Here is a 17,397-nt window from a genome sequence, read left to right on the forward strand (position 1 = left end):
ATAATACTTATTTATTCTAGTTTATTTTTTAAAATACAGATTTTTAATATTGGCCATTATGTGAAAATTATGAACTTATGAACTTTAATTATTCAAATCATTATGTACGTATGAATTTCAGACATGTTCTCCAGATCTATTTTTTGGCAAGTCAAAAGTGTAAAAATGCTCTGGAAGGTTTTTGAGAAGCAGTACCCCTAGAGTTCATTATTAATTAGTGAAATTGCTTAAAGAACTTGATTATAACCAGATTTCAGTGATAAAACAACAGGATATTTCCTTTAATAGATCATACCAAAGGCTATTTCTGTGGTATCTTTTAGGATACACAGCTGCTCAAACCACCTGTTAACAACCACAGTATTACTGGAATGTCACAGGAAAAAGCTGTTTGTGCTAAAAAGTAAGGGCTTGGTCTTCCTCTCCTCCTTGTAAAATGGAGTAGGATAAACCAGCACAAGGGACATGGCACAATTTAGCACACAAAAAGTGTGGAGTTCAAGGAGAAATGAGGGTCAGAGGTGAACTCCTCCCATGACAGAGGTTCTCACATACTAAGGTGGGGGTTGAGGGGGTCCAGGGCATGTAATCAGAAGGGTGGAGGAGACAACGCTATAAGTTACACACCTGTCAGGCTTGAACATGGAGAGGTGAAAGAGGGTCACCATTTTTTGTTTGCTCACTGGATTTTCTAAAAATACTGTGGCGAAGTTGCCGGGTGATTCTTCTCGGTGTCAGCGCTTAAACAAGGTCACTCGCTACGTTCAATGTGTGTGAATGCGTGTACGCAGAAACATACATCCATAAATATCCAAATGCCTTCTGGGAAATATATAAGATAACATGTGGTAAACTAATCGCAGGCTTGGCATAATTTACAAAGCACACACTCAATGGCAAATTTCACAGGATGCAGTCTTGCTATTTACTGGGTTTGAGATCTTTGACCGCTGTGAAATATTTCACTTGTTTTTTTAACATCTCACGCAGCGAGCCACAATTTTTACACTTCTTGAGTAAAGTTATATTCAATTTTACTGTTTCCATTGCAACATAACATCTAAAATGACTGTAAAACCAATGTGAAAAAAATGCATCTTAAGACTCCTGTGTTCGATTCTGTGAAGCTGCTTTTGAACTGAAGGATGATTGCGGTGTGAACGCCCTCTTATGGTGTTTCAAATCTTTCCATAAGAAATCAGAATAAAATTGAGCGCATGCCTATGATGCATAAGAGTTATTTAAGACTTATTTATTTGTGAGACGTGGGTTTGAATCTAGTCTGCTTCATATTCCAATCCCATTCCTCCTCTCTCTGCCTGTACTTCCATGTCCTCACTTTAATATCCCATCAAATAAAGGTAAAAATAAAAAAAAAATACATAAAAAAATACCAATATAAAGAGTAAGCACTGACACATTTGCACTACCCTGAAGCATTTAATTAGGATTCAAAACCTTTTAACATAATGCATTAAAAGATTTTAGGCAATTTGGAACAATTTAGAAATCTAGCAGAACAGCACCTCATCTGACCTAGTATACAGTAAATATGCAAAAATGTGATTTTGTATTGGATTAAGTACATCAGCTAGAAAGCAAGTTGTTAAATTGAAAGAAATTACAACAAGTTAAATATGTGGCAAGCAGTACATGAACAAAACTGCAATCAAAAGCTCACTGCTGTCCTCCAGTGGCCGAATCAAACGCTTTCCATTTTCAGCTTCCCAAACTGTGGCACTCACTTCATCCAGGTTCTCAAAGTAGTGATAAAACATATCTATCATTAAACTAAAAAGCTGGCCAAACCGCAAAGAACCACACATTACGGGAAAACCGGAGGCATTTTTCCAGGTCACCGTCCCACTTCAGAGGCCTTTAATTTTTTTTTCTCTCTGGAAGCGTAAGTTTGTCATTAGCAGAGAGGATATTATGGTCGGGTCGCGTGCTCTGGCACAGGCACTGCTAGCACGACATGGAGGAAAGAGTCGTTTATGAGTCACAGATGAGTGTCGCCTGCCTGGCACAAACATATTTAGCACTAGATAGCATCTAGGGTCAGACATCAGGCATACACGGCCCCATACTCATTTTGGCCCTCAGACAAGATCAGAATAAGTGCCCTGTCAGAGAAACAACGTATAGACAATCAACAAGATATTAACTGTAATCAATTAAAGGGATAGTTCACCCAAATTCTGTGCAAGAAAAAGTATTCTCGTAGCTTCATAAAATTAGGTTGAACCCCTGATGTCACATGGAATATTTTGTCGATGTTCTTGGAACCTTTCTGGGACTTAATTGTGGTAGGACCCTTGCTGTCAATGGAGGATCAGAAAGCTCAAGGATTTCATCAAAAATATCTTAATTTGTGTTCTCGAAGACAAACAAAAGTCTTACGGGTTTGGAACGACATGAGGGTGGGTAATAAATGACAGAATTTTAATTTTTGGGTGAACTATCCCTTTAATCTATGAATAATATATTTCTTTATTTTTCAATTTGTCACTGTGTCTAATCAAAATATCATAACTGGATCTTACAGTGAAAGACTCTCTGGACACATAAGTCAGAATTCTCCAATCATTTAGTCTTGCTTAAACTTCATCCCAACAGCCTCATGTTCATTTGCCTCCCAAATATCAAAATGGAAACAACAATCGATGCATAGAACCAAGCCTTGCCATTTAATGAAATGGAAAAACGTTCCTCCGTAGAAGCAACATAAAATTACAACAAAACAACATTGGACGCCACTGACTTTCTTTGAAGCACTAAGACATTTTTCAAAATATCTTCTTTTGTGCACTACAGAAAAAATTAAAGGGAGACCAAGGCAAACCATGGGCATGAGTCAGTGGAGGTCACTGTAACCCCCACAATTTTCCTGTTCTTTGAAGTGGCAACACTGGTCAAAAAAAAAAAAGCCTTCCCACGACAAACCACCCAATCACCACCTTCTGAATGGCTTTTCCGTTCGTTTCATGGAAACTTTAGCAAGAAAATGTTAGACTTGCTTTGTGATAACATCGATAGGGCTGTAAAATGATGGGTATTACTTTTGGGGTTCAAAGAAAGTCTAGACATGATGCGCCCTCCATCTCAATAATCCACCAGCATGACCAACCTCAACATGCATTCAACCATTTATTTATTCACATTAAAAAGAAAACAATGCCAATTTAAATTTATACAAACAAGAGCACTCCTAAAATAAAGTTAAAACTACTACTTAAAAGGCAAATGTACATAGTTCAAAAAGAGGTTGTTATATGAATCAGAGTCTAAGTTTTCTTTAAATATTTACATGATGCTCTTTGAAAAGACAAGGGAAAGTAAATATTTCCTGGTTAGGCCCAACCAAAATGATAAACATGAGTTCTGATCAGTGTTCTTGGTTTGAAAATAATTGTTAGTTTTGACCAAGAGCTTTCAAATACAAACACTTATCAACAATCAAAATTCAGCTAAAACACGAAATGAGAACACAAAACATTCAATATTTTCAATCATTCCAGTTTGACTCTAATTTTTCCACTTATTTGAAACTTTTGTGAAACGTAGTAGCACACATAGGCCTACCTTTTCATGTGGCGTTTAATAAGCTGAATCTTCCACAAACGAATTGACAACAACATGCTTTAAAAATAAAAGAACACAATTAAAATAGCCAGAAACTAAGGTATTTACATATTTGTTTTGCAGTATTTTAAGACTTTAGTTATGAATGTAAACCTGGAGGTAGTAGACCTACTGTTGTTCATATTTGGCATATATATTCATATATGAACTGATGAAATTATCTTGGAAAATGCGTAGCCTAATAGTAAAGATGACAGAACGTCTTCCATACTAACATTACAATGAATTAAATATGCAGTTAACAAATAAACAAATTAAGCACAAATAAATAAATAAAAAATCTAAAGGTCGTAATAGTCTGTTAATGTAAAAACATCTGGACTGAATTTGAGCCAGAATGTGTACCACTAGATGGAGTTATCTCCATTGGTATTTTGTTGCTGTTGCTACAGACACATCTAGATACACTGTAGTTATCTGAGAAAAGGTGAATGTACTCCTACAGATATAAATCAATTGCAAGCATCCAGATGGAGTCTCTCTACTTTATATTTTATATTAACATTCATTCAAAACTTCAGAAATAAATGTGCAACATGCACAGACAATAACATGCACAGTCTGCCTTTTGCTTAATACAAAATTTGATGCATGCCTGAATGACAACAGTCATGTTTAGAAAGCAAAATGTTTGGTTTGGGGCTATGCGAGTCAGGAAACTAATGTCAACAGATATTTTAAGAAGGCTCTTAAAAATAAAGGTGCTTAAAAGGTTCTTCACAGCGATGCCATAGAAGAACCATTTTTGGTTCCACAAAGAACCATTCAGTCAAAGGTTCTTTAAAGAACCATCTCTTTCTTACGTTTTTATAATCTGGAGAACCTTCTTTTGCCACAAAGAACCTTTTGTGAAACAGAAAGGTTCTTCAGATGTTAAAGGTTCTTTATGGAACCATTTAGACAAAAAAGGTTCATCTATGGCATCGTGAAGCACCTTTATTTTTAAGAGGGTAGGGATCCCATTTAGAGATGAAACTTTGCAAAAACCAGCCTGCATGCATTTCAGAAGGCATGTTAATAAGTTTTGATGAAATATAATTCAAGAAACCTGTTTGATGTAAAGGGTTCCTTTTTACGTTAGTTAAGGAATCAACTTTTTAAAATATATATACATATTTATATATTTTCAAAGCTGCACTTGTATCTGTCTACTCCAGCATAGCCTCCAACCAAATGTCTTATTCAATGTATTTTACGTAATGTACTTTATGAAAGCATATAATTTGCCTACAATATGTATTTTGCAAGTGTAAAAATAATAGTTTGATTTATCTCTTTTATTTTTTATTCCTTTAATTTCTATACTATGTCTTTTGAGCGTTATCTACTCAGTGAGAGTTTAACCTAATTGGCAAGAGGTTAAAAATTATTCGTTTTTTTTTTTTTTTTTTTTCTATTTATTCATTTTAGTAATTTTATACATATGTAAATATTTTGCAATCCTGCTAGGAAAAACCCATTACAGCAACTGAACCAGTCCAACATACAAACCTTCTCCACCTCTCCACTAGGTGTCATTGCATTGTGTTAATCGTTTGGCAAAATACATTATTACTGAAAAAATCTTGAACCAGACTGATGGGTTTGTAGTGGTTGGAAACCAGCTGACCTACCAGATAAACCACCTGAGGTCAGCATGGCTTAGTTAGGAGACCATCTTGAACCAGCTAAGACCAACAAACTAGCTTAGGTTGGTTTAACCAGTTTTCTTTCTTTTTTTCAGCTGGAATCACTGGTAGTGTGATATGCATTTTGTAATCTGCAGTGTGATGGAGAGCATCAACCACAAACAAGAAAACAAAGATTTTTAGTTTATTTTGTTTATTTTAGTTAATTACGTGAGCGAAGATGTATGCTTATAATTTATCCATATACATTAATAGCAATAAACACACACAAACACAGTTAGATTTTTTTTACAGTTCATTGCACTTTTAGACTTTTTTTTTTTTTTAATAATTAGGAAGTTTTGAGTGGAAAAAGAGTGGAAAAGTGAATTAGGCAGGAAAAAATGTTGGGATATTTTAATAGTGTAAAATTATGAATTAATAACACACTAGGTAGGCTATATGAATGCCCTTTAAAAAAAAAAAAGAATAAAGAGAAAAGTGTTATTTCAACAAACCTTAAACTGCTCAAAGAGTCACTCAGAACCATACAACATATTCTTATGCAAAGGTTTTGCAAATCTCCAGTGAAACTTGAAAGCAAACTCCTCTTAAGCTTCCACTACCTTTGGTTTGATGTAACCCGGCCCATCTGGTGAAGAGAGTGGCCCAAAACTCAAAGAACTGGGGGGAGAAGTGGAGATAGAGGAGGGCAGATCGGATTGAAAACAAATCACGCCAACAGATCTCCCACCGCACATCACATCTGACGATTCAACAAACTTGCTTGGGGGTAAATTTCTGCCGTGTTGACGGCTAAATGACTTTTTAATGTTCGAGTAACTACAGTCTTGTGAAGTCACGTGTATGATGGATCGTCAAAGTTTGCGAGATGCAACTGTAGCGCTTCGTCTTCCGCGAATGATACAATGAAACAAAAATAATTCGCTGATGGAGTTTCGTGACAGAATCCAAGGCACTTTTACCATTTCTGTTTTAACTACAATTACCTTGTTTTTCGGATGCACGCTGGACAACTGAGCAACTGACGAACTTTACAGCATCAAAAAAGGTAAATATGTATTTCGTTATGATCTACTCTTAAGTTAGCAAACACGGTGTGCGTGCAGCTTTCACGGGAACAGAGTTTACATTTCGTTTTCTCTCTCAATTGTTTTGAATGTCGCGACATCAATGCTGTATTGGAATATAACATAAGATGCAATATATCCAAGCTGACGAGAAAAGGATTTGGCAGTTTACTTTTCATAAGCAACGTTAGTGTATTTAGTTGACTTGAGCAATCTTAACAAGTGTCCCAGGTAGGGATGGGAATCGTAAAGAATTTGGTGATTCCGTTTCCGATTCTTCTGAACGGTTGCGGTTCTTAAAGATTCATTTAGTTTTTCAATGAAGAAATGGAAACTTAGGCTTCATTTACTATCTGCCACCAGATGATTTGAGATATAAAACATCACAGACAGACGCATGCAATCTAAATATACTATAGCTAACTAAATGCAATGTCTATAACTTCACGTTGGCGCTTAGATTGAAGTTTCTTTTTAGCCTTAAATACAACAGCCTAACAGTACATCAGTAGCCTAACAGCTGATTTATTTCGAGTCCAAACACGACAAAATGTGGTTTAGAAAGTGAATTAGATTAAGTAGCCTAACCGACTGATTTATAAGCTCCTAACAGTAATTTGTTCTGAAATCAAACCTCACTTGTCGCGTTGTTTGTTTTTAAATCATGTGTAATTCATTCAGGATCAGACTATGATTTTGATTCACTTCAAAAGAACCGGTTCAAAAGAGTCGTTGGCAATCAGACTACAGGCTGTATGTAAGCAAGTATCTAAGTAAGTTCCCAAAGAAGATTTTTCAAATATATTATGCATGTCTATAATTTACCAAGCACATTTCTTTTTTCTTTGCTTTTTCTGTTGACACACAATCTCAAGTAGCCTAACTAGTTGGCACTAACTTTTTACAAAAAAAAAAATATTGCAAAGAATTTAGGTATTATCTAAATTTCACTTTGTGTGTTTACAGGATTGACAAAAAAGTGCGGCAAGAGTGTGCCTTGTTTTCCTGAAAAACAAAAAAGTGTGTGCATGTGTTAAATTTAATGTGATGCCCAGTTGAGAGCATTAGCATAAGAATAAAAGGTCTTAGTGAATTTCCCATTGTGTAGAATGAGAAGCGCCAGCAGTCAGAGGCAAAGCGAGTGAAAGGATTCAAAAAGGGGAAAAAATGATGGTGCATTCAGATTATTCAGCCTGGTTTGGGCTACGGTCATCAGCTTCTGAAACATGGGTCGACTATGTCACTTTCATCTTCCCTTCCTTGCAGCTCTGCACATTTTCACACATTTCCCTCTTGTCCTGCTGCCTAAATCAGGGCTGTTCAGCCTTGGAATTCCGCGGGAGATTTGAACAAATGCTCATAAAGGGGGTGCTTGAATGACATTGCACATGCACCGGCCAAGGGTGAGCCAAGACAATGTGATGACATTGAAGGGAAAAGTTTTAGAAATGCCTCTACTGTTAGGATAGAAAACATCAAGGAAATTTCTGGAAAGATTTATTTATTTTTTACATTTGCTTTTTTTAATCACTGTCATTTTCTTGAGAATACAAATGCAGTTATTTTATTGTACATCCTCAGCAAACTAAATTAATTAGTTATCAAGTGAAAAAGGCGCAACTCAAACCATCTTGAATCTCAAAGAGCTGAACTAGACCTACACTTTATATCTTGGTCAACACTGTGTCTCAGGCAAGACCTTGAATCTCTTTATCGCCAAGCAAGAGTGCCTGAAGTACACTTGTGCCTCAAAGTGAATTGATGAGACTTTAATGGCCATTACAAGTGCTGTGAAAGACAGCTGTGTTTCAAGTTTGTGTGCCGTGTTTCTAGTGTCGTTCGGAATTGAAGATGAGGGCAGTGTGGTGAGAAAACACAGATGAGAGAAGTGGTAGCTGCTTACATTCATTTGCCCTCTCAAAGGCTGTTCTTTGAAACCCATCTCCTTGGCTTTGGCCCATAGGACACGGGACAATCCCTGCATTTTAGTAGCTGGTGTCGGACACCCCTCCAGACATCCGCCTCATTCTCTCACAAGTGCCTGGGGTTAATTAGGATCACATCACATCCGGTTTATGAGTGTGGATTGGGTCCTTCACTTTTTTTTTTCTCTTTTGTTCTCTCATGCAACTATCAGGGCATTGTTTAGCCTGTACTGTTTTTAATAAAAGATACCCATGAAACCACACACAATCTTATATATGTATATAAGACTTTACTAAGCCATTAAGTAGCATATGGCAAATCAGCGAAAGGCCAGAATTTGATTGATTGACCTCATTAGTCAGTGGCAACTTTTGCCAAGCTTAAAGGAAATAAGGCCCATTACAAAGAGTCCTAGTGCCTTAGAAGAAATAGCAAGTATTCATTTTGAGGGACTAGTTGATCTTTTACATATGCTGGAGACTCACCATATGTGTTATTTTGAATAATGCATCAATGCATTTTATATGAATTCCAGATCCCTATGGATTTGGAAAAAGTTGTTGGTGTAATGCATGCTCATGTGTGGGTAAAGAAAGTACATGGGCATGAATACCGTTCACCTTTGAGGCCTGTTAAGCTATAAACCTTCTACTTAGTTCTCCTTTGCATTTTTTTCGCTCTCATACGTGCACTCTTTCATTTCCTTTGTGCTGTGGGCTGGCGGGCCACTGTTTAAAGAACAGCTGGAAAACGAACAGTTGAAATGTATATTGTTTACATTAAGTTATATTTGACTTGCCATAGTTATGACTCTGTACACAGTGAACGGGTAACGTTTCCCAAACCGCACGTCCACCTGCGATTCATGCAAACCTCCAGACACAGTATGTGGAGGACGGACCTAAATTTATTTTATTAGCTGACCATGAATAAACATCATGCTCAACCAAAATTACAAGTCTGTATTTGAATTTTAGATGAGGTGTAGGGACAGCTGAGTACGTTGGGATATCCATAGAACATGAAAACAAGCTGTGGTACTGGGAATTATATGTAGATAACGGTCAGAATGAGTTCAGTTGTTCTCAAACTGCATAGGAGTTTCCCACGACTCAATATAGTACTTCTTTGCTTTAGCTTATTTAAGTTTTTCAGTGTTTTTTCTAATGTATGATCTGTATAAAATGTTATACAGGAGCAATCAAAGTCCATGCACCACATTGACATTCTTGCACTAAAAAAGTCCAAAGAATACAAATATACATTATACTTGTTGTGAACATTGTAGTTCAGTTCTCGAAAGAGTGGCTCTAATGATTTAGTTATTGTTAGTAAATCAAAAACATGTAGTGCAACTAGTGTAGCCAAATTCTCAAGCAAGTGACTCTGAATCAATTCTTCTTAGTAAATTATGTAAACAGTGTGGATTGATTCCCAATCAAATAACTCTGAGTCGGTTCTTGTTAGTGAATCAGAAACATAAAGTGTAGTTAGTGTAGACCGATTCCCAGAAATGAATGACTTTGAGTCCATTTTTTTACTGAATCAAACACATGCTTACTGGTTATTCAAATGACGAGGTGTCATTTATGGTACACATTTTTAAAAATTCCGAGACAACTCAATTAAAATGTGTTTTTTAATTCATTACTGAAATTATCTCACTATTTATCGGTGGAATGACATTTCTTTTTTTCTGAATACTTCTTGAAGCTACTAAAAGAATCATTGATGAAGCTGTTAAGGAACCGGAACTATTAATATGAATAAAAAACCCAGAACAGGAATCTATAAATTCTTTACAAATCCCATCACTGTCTTGAATTTTTATTTTTTTTGATCAAAGGCGGTACTTATCCTGAAAAGTTTGTGAACCACTGAGTTTGTAGAAGTTTTACTTGATATCCTTCTCAAGAAGGAGGACAGAATATAAACCTGTGTGTGTCAGGATAGGCCTAATATCCAGCTTACTATCAAGTCAACAGCCAGCGCTAAATCAAAGTACCGTGTGACACTGTGGCCTCTGAGGGTTAGCTTTGATGTGCTAGTTAATTCATTCCTGAAGGGCTGCTGACAGGCTATCCAGTTCTCCATTATGGGAACCTGTTCACAGCGGCTGCCTGTATCGTTATTACAGTTATTGTATCATCTTCACAGTCGCAGTTTACCCTCTCACTGTCACAGGCTCAAACAATAGCACACTGTTCCAATTGTTTGTTGTCAGAGCTAATCGGATGCAGAAAGTGAGTCTGAAGTGCACAGAGGCCACCGGCGGTTCGCCGAGGTAGTCTTCTGTTTCCGGACTTAGTGGAAACGGAGAAGTCGATGCTAGGGACTTGTGATTTATCAGGCGGCCTCCCAGCTCCTGACCAGACTTGCCAGGAATGGAGTGGACAGATAGATCAGTCTCATTGCATTCCATAGGATGAGCAGGGAGATCCAAAGAGGAGTGCTGAATCTCTGCCAGGCCACAGACTCCTTTCCAACAGACTGGAAGACGAGCTGGATGTGTTGAGCAAGGAGAAGCCATGTGGTAATCTTTAGCAATCAGCCCGCTCTGTTCCCCCGACACACATGTCCAATCCCGCTCGTGGCCTCTCCCTGAACGCCGTGCTGGCCCTCTGCCAGGCTGTGCCGCGCTCGCTGTGGAATTCTCTTACTACGCTGTGTTGGATAAGGATCATGTGTGTCCCTGTCATCATCTCGCAATTCCCGGTGTAGCTTAAATATATGACTCCCCACATTGGGATCTGTAGAACACAGAGCGTCTCGAAGATTAGAAACTTTCATGAAAAGGGAAATTTCTGTCATTATTTTGTGCATAACAATGTTCGGTTTTGGTCTATTCTATATTCCAAACAATAGAGTGCTGAAGCTGTCGATCTGAAAAGCTGGAAACGAATGAGCATCAATTATGGGTTATTGGTTAAATGGCTAAAAGAAAGTCTGTGGTTAACATAAGCCCAAGATATTTTCACAGCGACATAAAATACATCAGTAATGCCACGCTCATGATTTTTATTAACCATTTTTGTGTCTTGAAAAAGGCCATAGCTAAAAAGTGGCTAAATGGGATTACAGAGGTTGTCTGGGATATTGTTTGTGCTTTCAAACTATTCCAACTCAAACTTCCCAGCTTGTTGATTTTAAATAAAGATTATAAGATTTGTCAGAGGCTTAGTGGTGGTAACATTGAAATCATTCGACAGTGATGTAATTTTTTCGTTGGATAGATTTTTTACGTCTGGCAATGTTTTTGTTTAGGCTTCAAAATTCATAAAAGTTGTGTACATTTGTGAAGATTACATTGATCAAAACGTGGAAGAATCATAAACCTTTGTTGGTCACAGAGCCTATTTTCTGCAGTAATCCAAAAGCCAATAGAAAAGTCCTATTGGCTTTTTGTGAAGGGAACCAGAGTGATGCAAACTTACGGAATGGCCTACACAATTTTGTCATGCTTCAAGCACTCTATTGAATGGCTTCGCAAAACCTTTGTTTGGACCTCTTTTATCATCCTTTTTGTAGTTGTGGTGCTTGACAGCTCCTGGTCACTATAAACTGTTGTTGTTATAAGCATAATAACTTATGAGAAAAAAGGTTTGGAGCAACATGAGGGTGAGTAAAGAATCTGTATTTTGCCTGATATTTCAAATTGATATTTATAATAGTGCTGACAATAAACTGAAGGTCTCTAATTGACCAGTTGGTTATCACAGCCAACTCACAGATGGACGAAGTGTCAGGGTGTAAAGCAGCTGGGAAAGTTAGGAATCCACACAAACACCATCACACGTTACAGATACCAGTGTGTCTCCACCCTCCGGACCCCTGCACAGCTGACAGACCACTGACTTGCAAAACAGACAACAAAAAAAGAACTGTAAAATAGGCTCACACATGCCGACACCATGAAGAAATCATCAGAAAGACCAAGATAACAGAGAAGCCTCACACTTTTTGAACTGAGGAGATGCGTGGACCTCAGGGTTCAGGGATGACTTTATATAGAAGAATGATGGACTGATATTTTCAAGATAAGACTGTGCATGTAGCTCATAAACCAAACTGTGAAATGATAAATTGGATAGTTCTAGCTCTAAATCCTGATCAGATGTGCCATGCTTGCTGATAAATGAAATGCTGATAATTCTATGATCACTGCAACCATAAATAGACTACATTTAGGTTAAATAACTATATTACTATATAATAATATGAATAAATAATAAATTGAGCATTTCTGTATTTTATCATATTGCTTTTTTGCTATTTTAGAAACACACTTGAGGTCATGAACCACAGTGATTTTATACCATCCTTCGGTGATGTTATGTATGTATTTATGTATTACTAAATTGACTATTTTACTTTTTTGGCTAAATATTTATGGAGGATCAAACTTGTAAAAAAGTATAAATGTATAAATAAATAAAAATAAAAAGCTAGAATAAAAGTTAAGAATATAAAGTTAAAAATAAATACAGAAAATAATTCATAAAGAAAAAAGCAATGCATTGTAAAAAAAATAAGTGTAATTTTAACTGTAAAGAAACGCTGCGGAAAAAAAACTGTTAATAGGTTTACAGTAAGTTCCCGTACTATATACAGGGAAAAACTAAAAGATCTAACCAGACATTTTATGTAATTTTACAGTAAAATGCTGTTGATTTGTACAGTTTTTAGAAGTAAAAAATAACAGATCAATGTATAATTTACAGTCAAAAACCATAAACTTGATATTCCCTGCATGACACTCCACATTTGAAAGTATTTTGTTTAAATAATTATGTTTTTTAATAGTTTTTGTTATCAGTTATGTGCATTTTGGCTTTGTTACATCTGTTGTTTAATGAAAGTTTATTGCATTATTTAAGTATCAGGTGTGTTACCATGATGGTGTTGTGTTTGCATGAATGACTCTTGTGCACCTTCTATATATTAGTATCTACTTCTGCTGATGATGAAGCTACTTGTGATGAGCTTCGTGTGGCTTTCTCTTTTGCCACCTGCATTATTATGATGGTTGTCAGTTTGTTAAAGGTACAAAACAGATTTTAATAGCAGCGTGTGTTGTTGAATTTACTGGTTCACATTCAAATTTCTGTGTTTGTAAATTACAGTTTTATACTGTAAAATGCACAGTTTTGTTCTGTAAATGTGTTTACAGTTTTTCTGTATTTTGTTACAAAAATATTCTTAAATTATTTTGTAAAAACTACAGAATTTTTTGTACAGTGTACAATTTACTGGTTCACATTCAAATTTCTGTGTTTGTAAATTACAGTTTTATACTGTAAAATGCACAGTTTTGTTCTGTAAATGTGTTTACAGTTTTTATGTATTTTTTTACAAAAATATTCTTGAAAATTATTTTGTAAAAACTACAGATTTTTTTGTACAGTGTACAACAATAAATTTAGGACTTAAATTATGATTGTTTTTGTTTTATGAAGTCATTATTTTTATTTAATTATTGTAGGTTTAGGCCTTCAAAGTTATTGACTTATTACAAAACGAATTGTAACAATTGTTAAAATACATTGGATTTTTAAAAACATGCATAATCACAAAAACAGCCATGTGCTGGTCATGCGGTTGGCATTCATAATGTTTCCTTGCACTAAATGATATTTACCCATAATGATACAGAACACCCTCAAGCTGCCGAGCCAAACTGTACAATAAAATACGTCCCATTTAGTAAGTTAGCTGCTAATTACGTTGAAACTACATTACACCACAACTATAATTGCCTTCACAAGCATGTAATTAACATTTGTGTCTGTTTCTTTCTGGGAGGACAGATGGAGGGATGACAGCTGGGCCTGTAGCAAGAGAGCACTAACTACCCATTTGGTTTAGTGACCCGAGCAAATGGTGTGCAGAGAGAGCAAATTCTTTCCTGAGATCTGTGATGTGACACGCAACAGCTGCACTACACTCTGTTAAAGTATCCTCTCAGTAAGCCTCACCTTATTTATAAACACTTATAGTATAAACACAGCTCTCATAATGATTTAATTAGGTGCACAAACATATACAACTACATTCTCAGCACACTCAACAGAGCTTCGCTTTGACCCTCGCTGAGACGCTTTCTTAAACGATAGACTTGGTTGTAAAGTCAACATCTGTTTCAGATTTTTAGGAGGACAAAGAGATCACCCACAGGATATTGCATATATGCAGGGGTTTAGGGGTTGGGGGGGATGGGTAAGGTCATCCTTTGGTCTTTCAGACGTTTTACTTGCTGGTCAGCGGGGTATATCTGCATGCCAACTCATCAGGTCTGTCAGTGTTCAGAGGAGGATGTTGTAGTTCTGCTGATTTGCTCTTAAACATCTGACCTCTGTTCATTCATATTCATGGTTGTTATGAAGGTCAATAGTGAGAAAGTATGTGCAGCATTGTTAAAACAAGTTAATTCATACATGCTTATGAACAGTAAACATCAAAGAAAAATGAAGAAGGTATGTGAAAATGGTTTGTTTGGCATTCAAACAGTGGAGAGCAAGAATCAAGCACATTTAGTTTTGAAAATAGTGAATTTAGAGTCATACTTCAATGATAAGGCTTCATTGTGTGTTTTTAGAATGGAATAAAATATTGTTTGTAAAAAGCATTCTAACTTTACCTGACCAAGATCTACTCTAGGTAAAATTTACTTAACAGTATTTTCATATTTTTTTTAAATGGTGCATTATGTGATAACATTTTACTATTTAAAAAAACTGATCATAATAATTTAGCAACTTTAACAGTTTTACTGTAAGATATTACTGTCTATATCAGTCATAAAAGCACTGTTATTGTTCTCATATAAAATATACTTTCATACATATACTACCATTCACAATTTTGTGGTCGGTCATGTTTTTGGAATGATTTCGAAACTGCATTCATTTGATCAAAAAAACAGTAATATATTATTAGAAATATTATTATGATTTAAAATGGCTGTTTTGTATTTTAATATATTTTCAAAGCGTTATTTATTCCTGTAATGAAAAAGCAGCGCTGAATGCTCAAGAAACATTTCTTATTATCAATGGTAAACATTGTGCTGCTTAATATTTTCGTGGAAACTTTTTTTCTTTTTTTTTTTAAATAAAAACAAAAAGTGTTACTGTGATCATAATAATTTAGCAACTTTAACTGTTTTTACTGTAAGATATTACTGTCTTTATCAGTCATAAAAGCACAGTTATTGGTCTAATATAAAATGTCCTTTCATACAAATACTACCATTCAAAATTCCGTGGTCGGAAAAAAGGGAAAAAAATAAATGTTTTTGGAACGTCTCTTATGCTCACCGAAACTGCATTCGTTTGATCAGAATTACAGTAAAAACAATAATACTGTGAAGTATTATTTCGATTTACAATAGCTATTTTGTATTTAACTACTGTATATATTTTCAAAATGTTATTTATTCTTGTCATGAAAAAGCAGAGCTGAATGCTCAATAAATATTTCTAATCAATGTTAAAAACAGTTGTGCTGCTTAAGAGGTTTGTGGAAACTTCAGAGCATTATTTGTAACATTAAAATGTCTGTTACTATCACTTTTGATTATAATGGAAAGGTGTTGTAGTGTGTTAAAGTCATCACTTAAAAGTGATTTAATGAGTGATGTAATTATAGCTCAGTGGGAGTAATTAGCAAAGTGATACCATTATAATATAGAGAAAGCAATTAGTAATTTATTATTGATAACCATTTTAAAGTCACTTGCCTGACCCTGTTGACCTCATGACATTAGATGCACTTCATGTTTGTAATGTTATCCATGTTCCTGGATAACAAGATAACACTTTCCACATGCAAACAGACACTGAACACACAATTAAGATTAAGTATAAGGAAACAATCTTATCTAATCACTTGGAAATGAGAATACAATTCACACTTGCATTTACAATAAAGCGCGATATAAATGCATCATTCATTCATTCATTCATTTATGAGCGCACAGAGGTCATTTATGTCCTTAGCATGGTTTAATGCAAAAGATAAGGTGCCAAAGAAGACTAGAGAGATCTTCAAATAAGAGGAAGTTTGCATTCCATTGTGTTGTGTGAGGCAAGCCGTAACACAGCTGAAAAGGCATGAGCCTCCAAACCAAACATGCTCATGTCATTAGCATACAGAAAGTGTTTATTTGTTAATTTAGCTGTTTATTTATGTATCTGTCCTGTGGTTTGTTTTTCTGCTAAGACCTTATGATGCTTCTAGAATTGCACTCATCACTTATTGATAGAAAATGTTCAGCGGTATAAGACGGTACATGGTGTTTCTTCAGCCTCCATTTGATTGTTCAGAAGGGCCACGGGGTTTTCGCTCTCATTAGCTCTGGTTTTTGTCGACCTGTCCTTTTTTTCACCCTCCCAATCCTGTGGGGTTGATGGTCTTTTTTCACACCTGTTGCTTCCTTTCAGACTGATTACAGGCACTGAAAGAAGCAGTCAAAGCTGCCTGTCATGTATTCAGGGAAAAAATGAAGAAAAGTTCATGGAGCTTCCTGGAAGAAAAACACTTTTGACACTTTGGGATTCCACATAATTGCTGGTGTTAAGTAGTCGGTGTAATTGCATTCCTCTAAATGGAGGGAAAGTTGCGTGAAGATAAAGTGGTTTGTGTCCAGCTTTATTGCTTGACTTCACCTGCCTTTGTCAAACTATTTGCTGGAAGGAAATCAAATTTACAACAAGTATAAAGTGAATCAAATGTCCTCCTTCTGTTCTTCCCTTACAGCGTACTTTTGTGGAATTGTTCAGTTCTAATCATTATCTGTTACGGAGAATTTGTTAAGGTGGTCTGCACGGTCAATCCGTGAGCAGGAGTGTTCAAAGGGGGATTTTGTGAACGGTCACGACTGAACTTTCTGGCCCAGCAGTAGGTGGAGTAATGCGGTAGGGGGCGGCTATGGAGGATTAGCCCACAAGCCTGCGTGGTCTCACACCCCTCTGTCATGCGAACCTGAGATTCTGATCCTTTTCACATGCTGCATTTGTCAAAGCAGCCACGCAGAAGAACAGAGTAGCTTTCTTGTCGTTTTTCACCCTTGCTGCCACCTGTCCACTCGGTTACGCACACCTGTACTGTCAGATCTTCTCCTCAAAGGGTCA

At 36.1% G+C, this 17,397-nt stretch overlaps 1 protein-coding gene across 2 annotated transcripts in view; it reads left to right on the forward strand.

The window, feature by feature from the left end:
- The first annotated feature begins 5,936 nt into the window (after positions 1-5,936).
- LOC306877384 (zinc finger protein GLI2-like) overlaps positions 5,937-17,397 on the forward strand; it is an 87,644-nt gene continuing 76,183 nt past the window's right edge. The window contains exon 1 of one of the 2 annotated variants that reach the window (XM_079429143.1): positions 5,937-6,321. The gene's annotated coding sequence lies outside the window, so the exon portion shown is untranslated. Of the gene's footprint in view, positions 6,322-14,169; positions 14,231-17,397 lie in introns of those variants that run through there. The other variant, XM_079429144.1, reaches the window with a different exon arrangement.

The sequence above is a fragment of the Barbus barbus genome (assembly GCF_936440315.1).
Source record: "Barbus barbus genome assembly, chromosome: 11".
NCBI classification, from domain to species: Eukaryota; Metazoa; Chordata; class Actinopteri; order Cypriniformes; family Cyprinidae; genus Barbus; species Barbus barbus.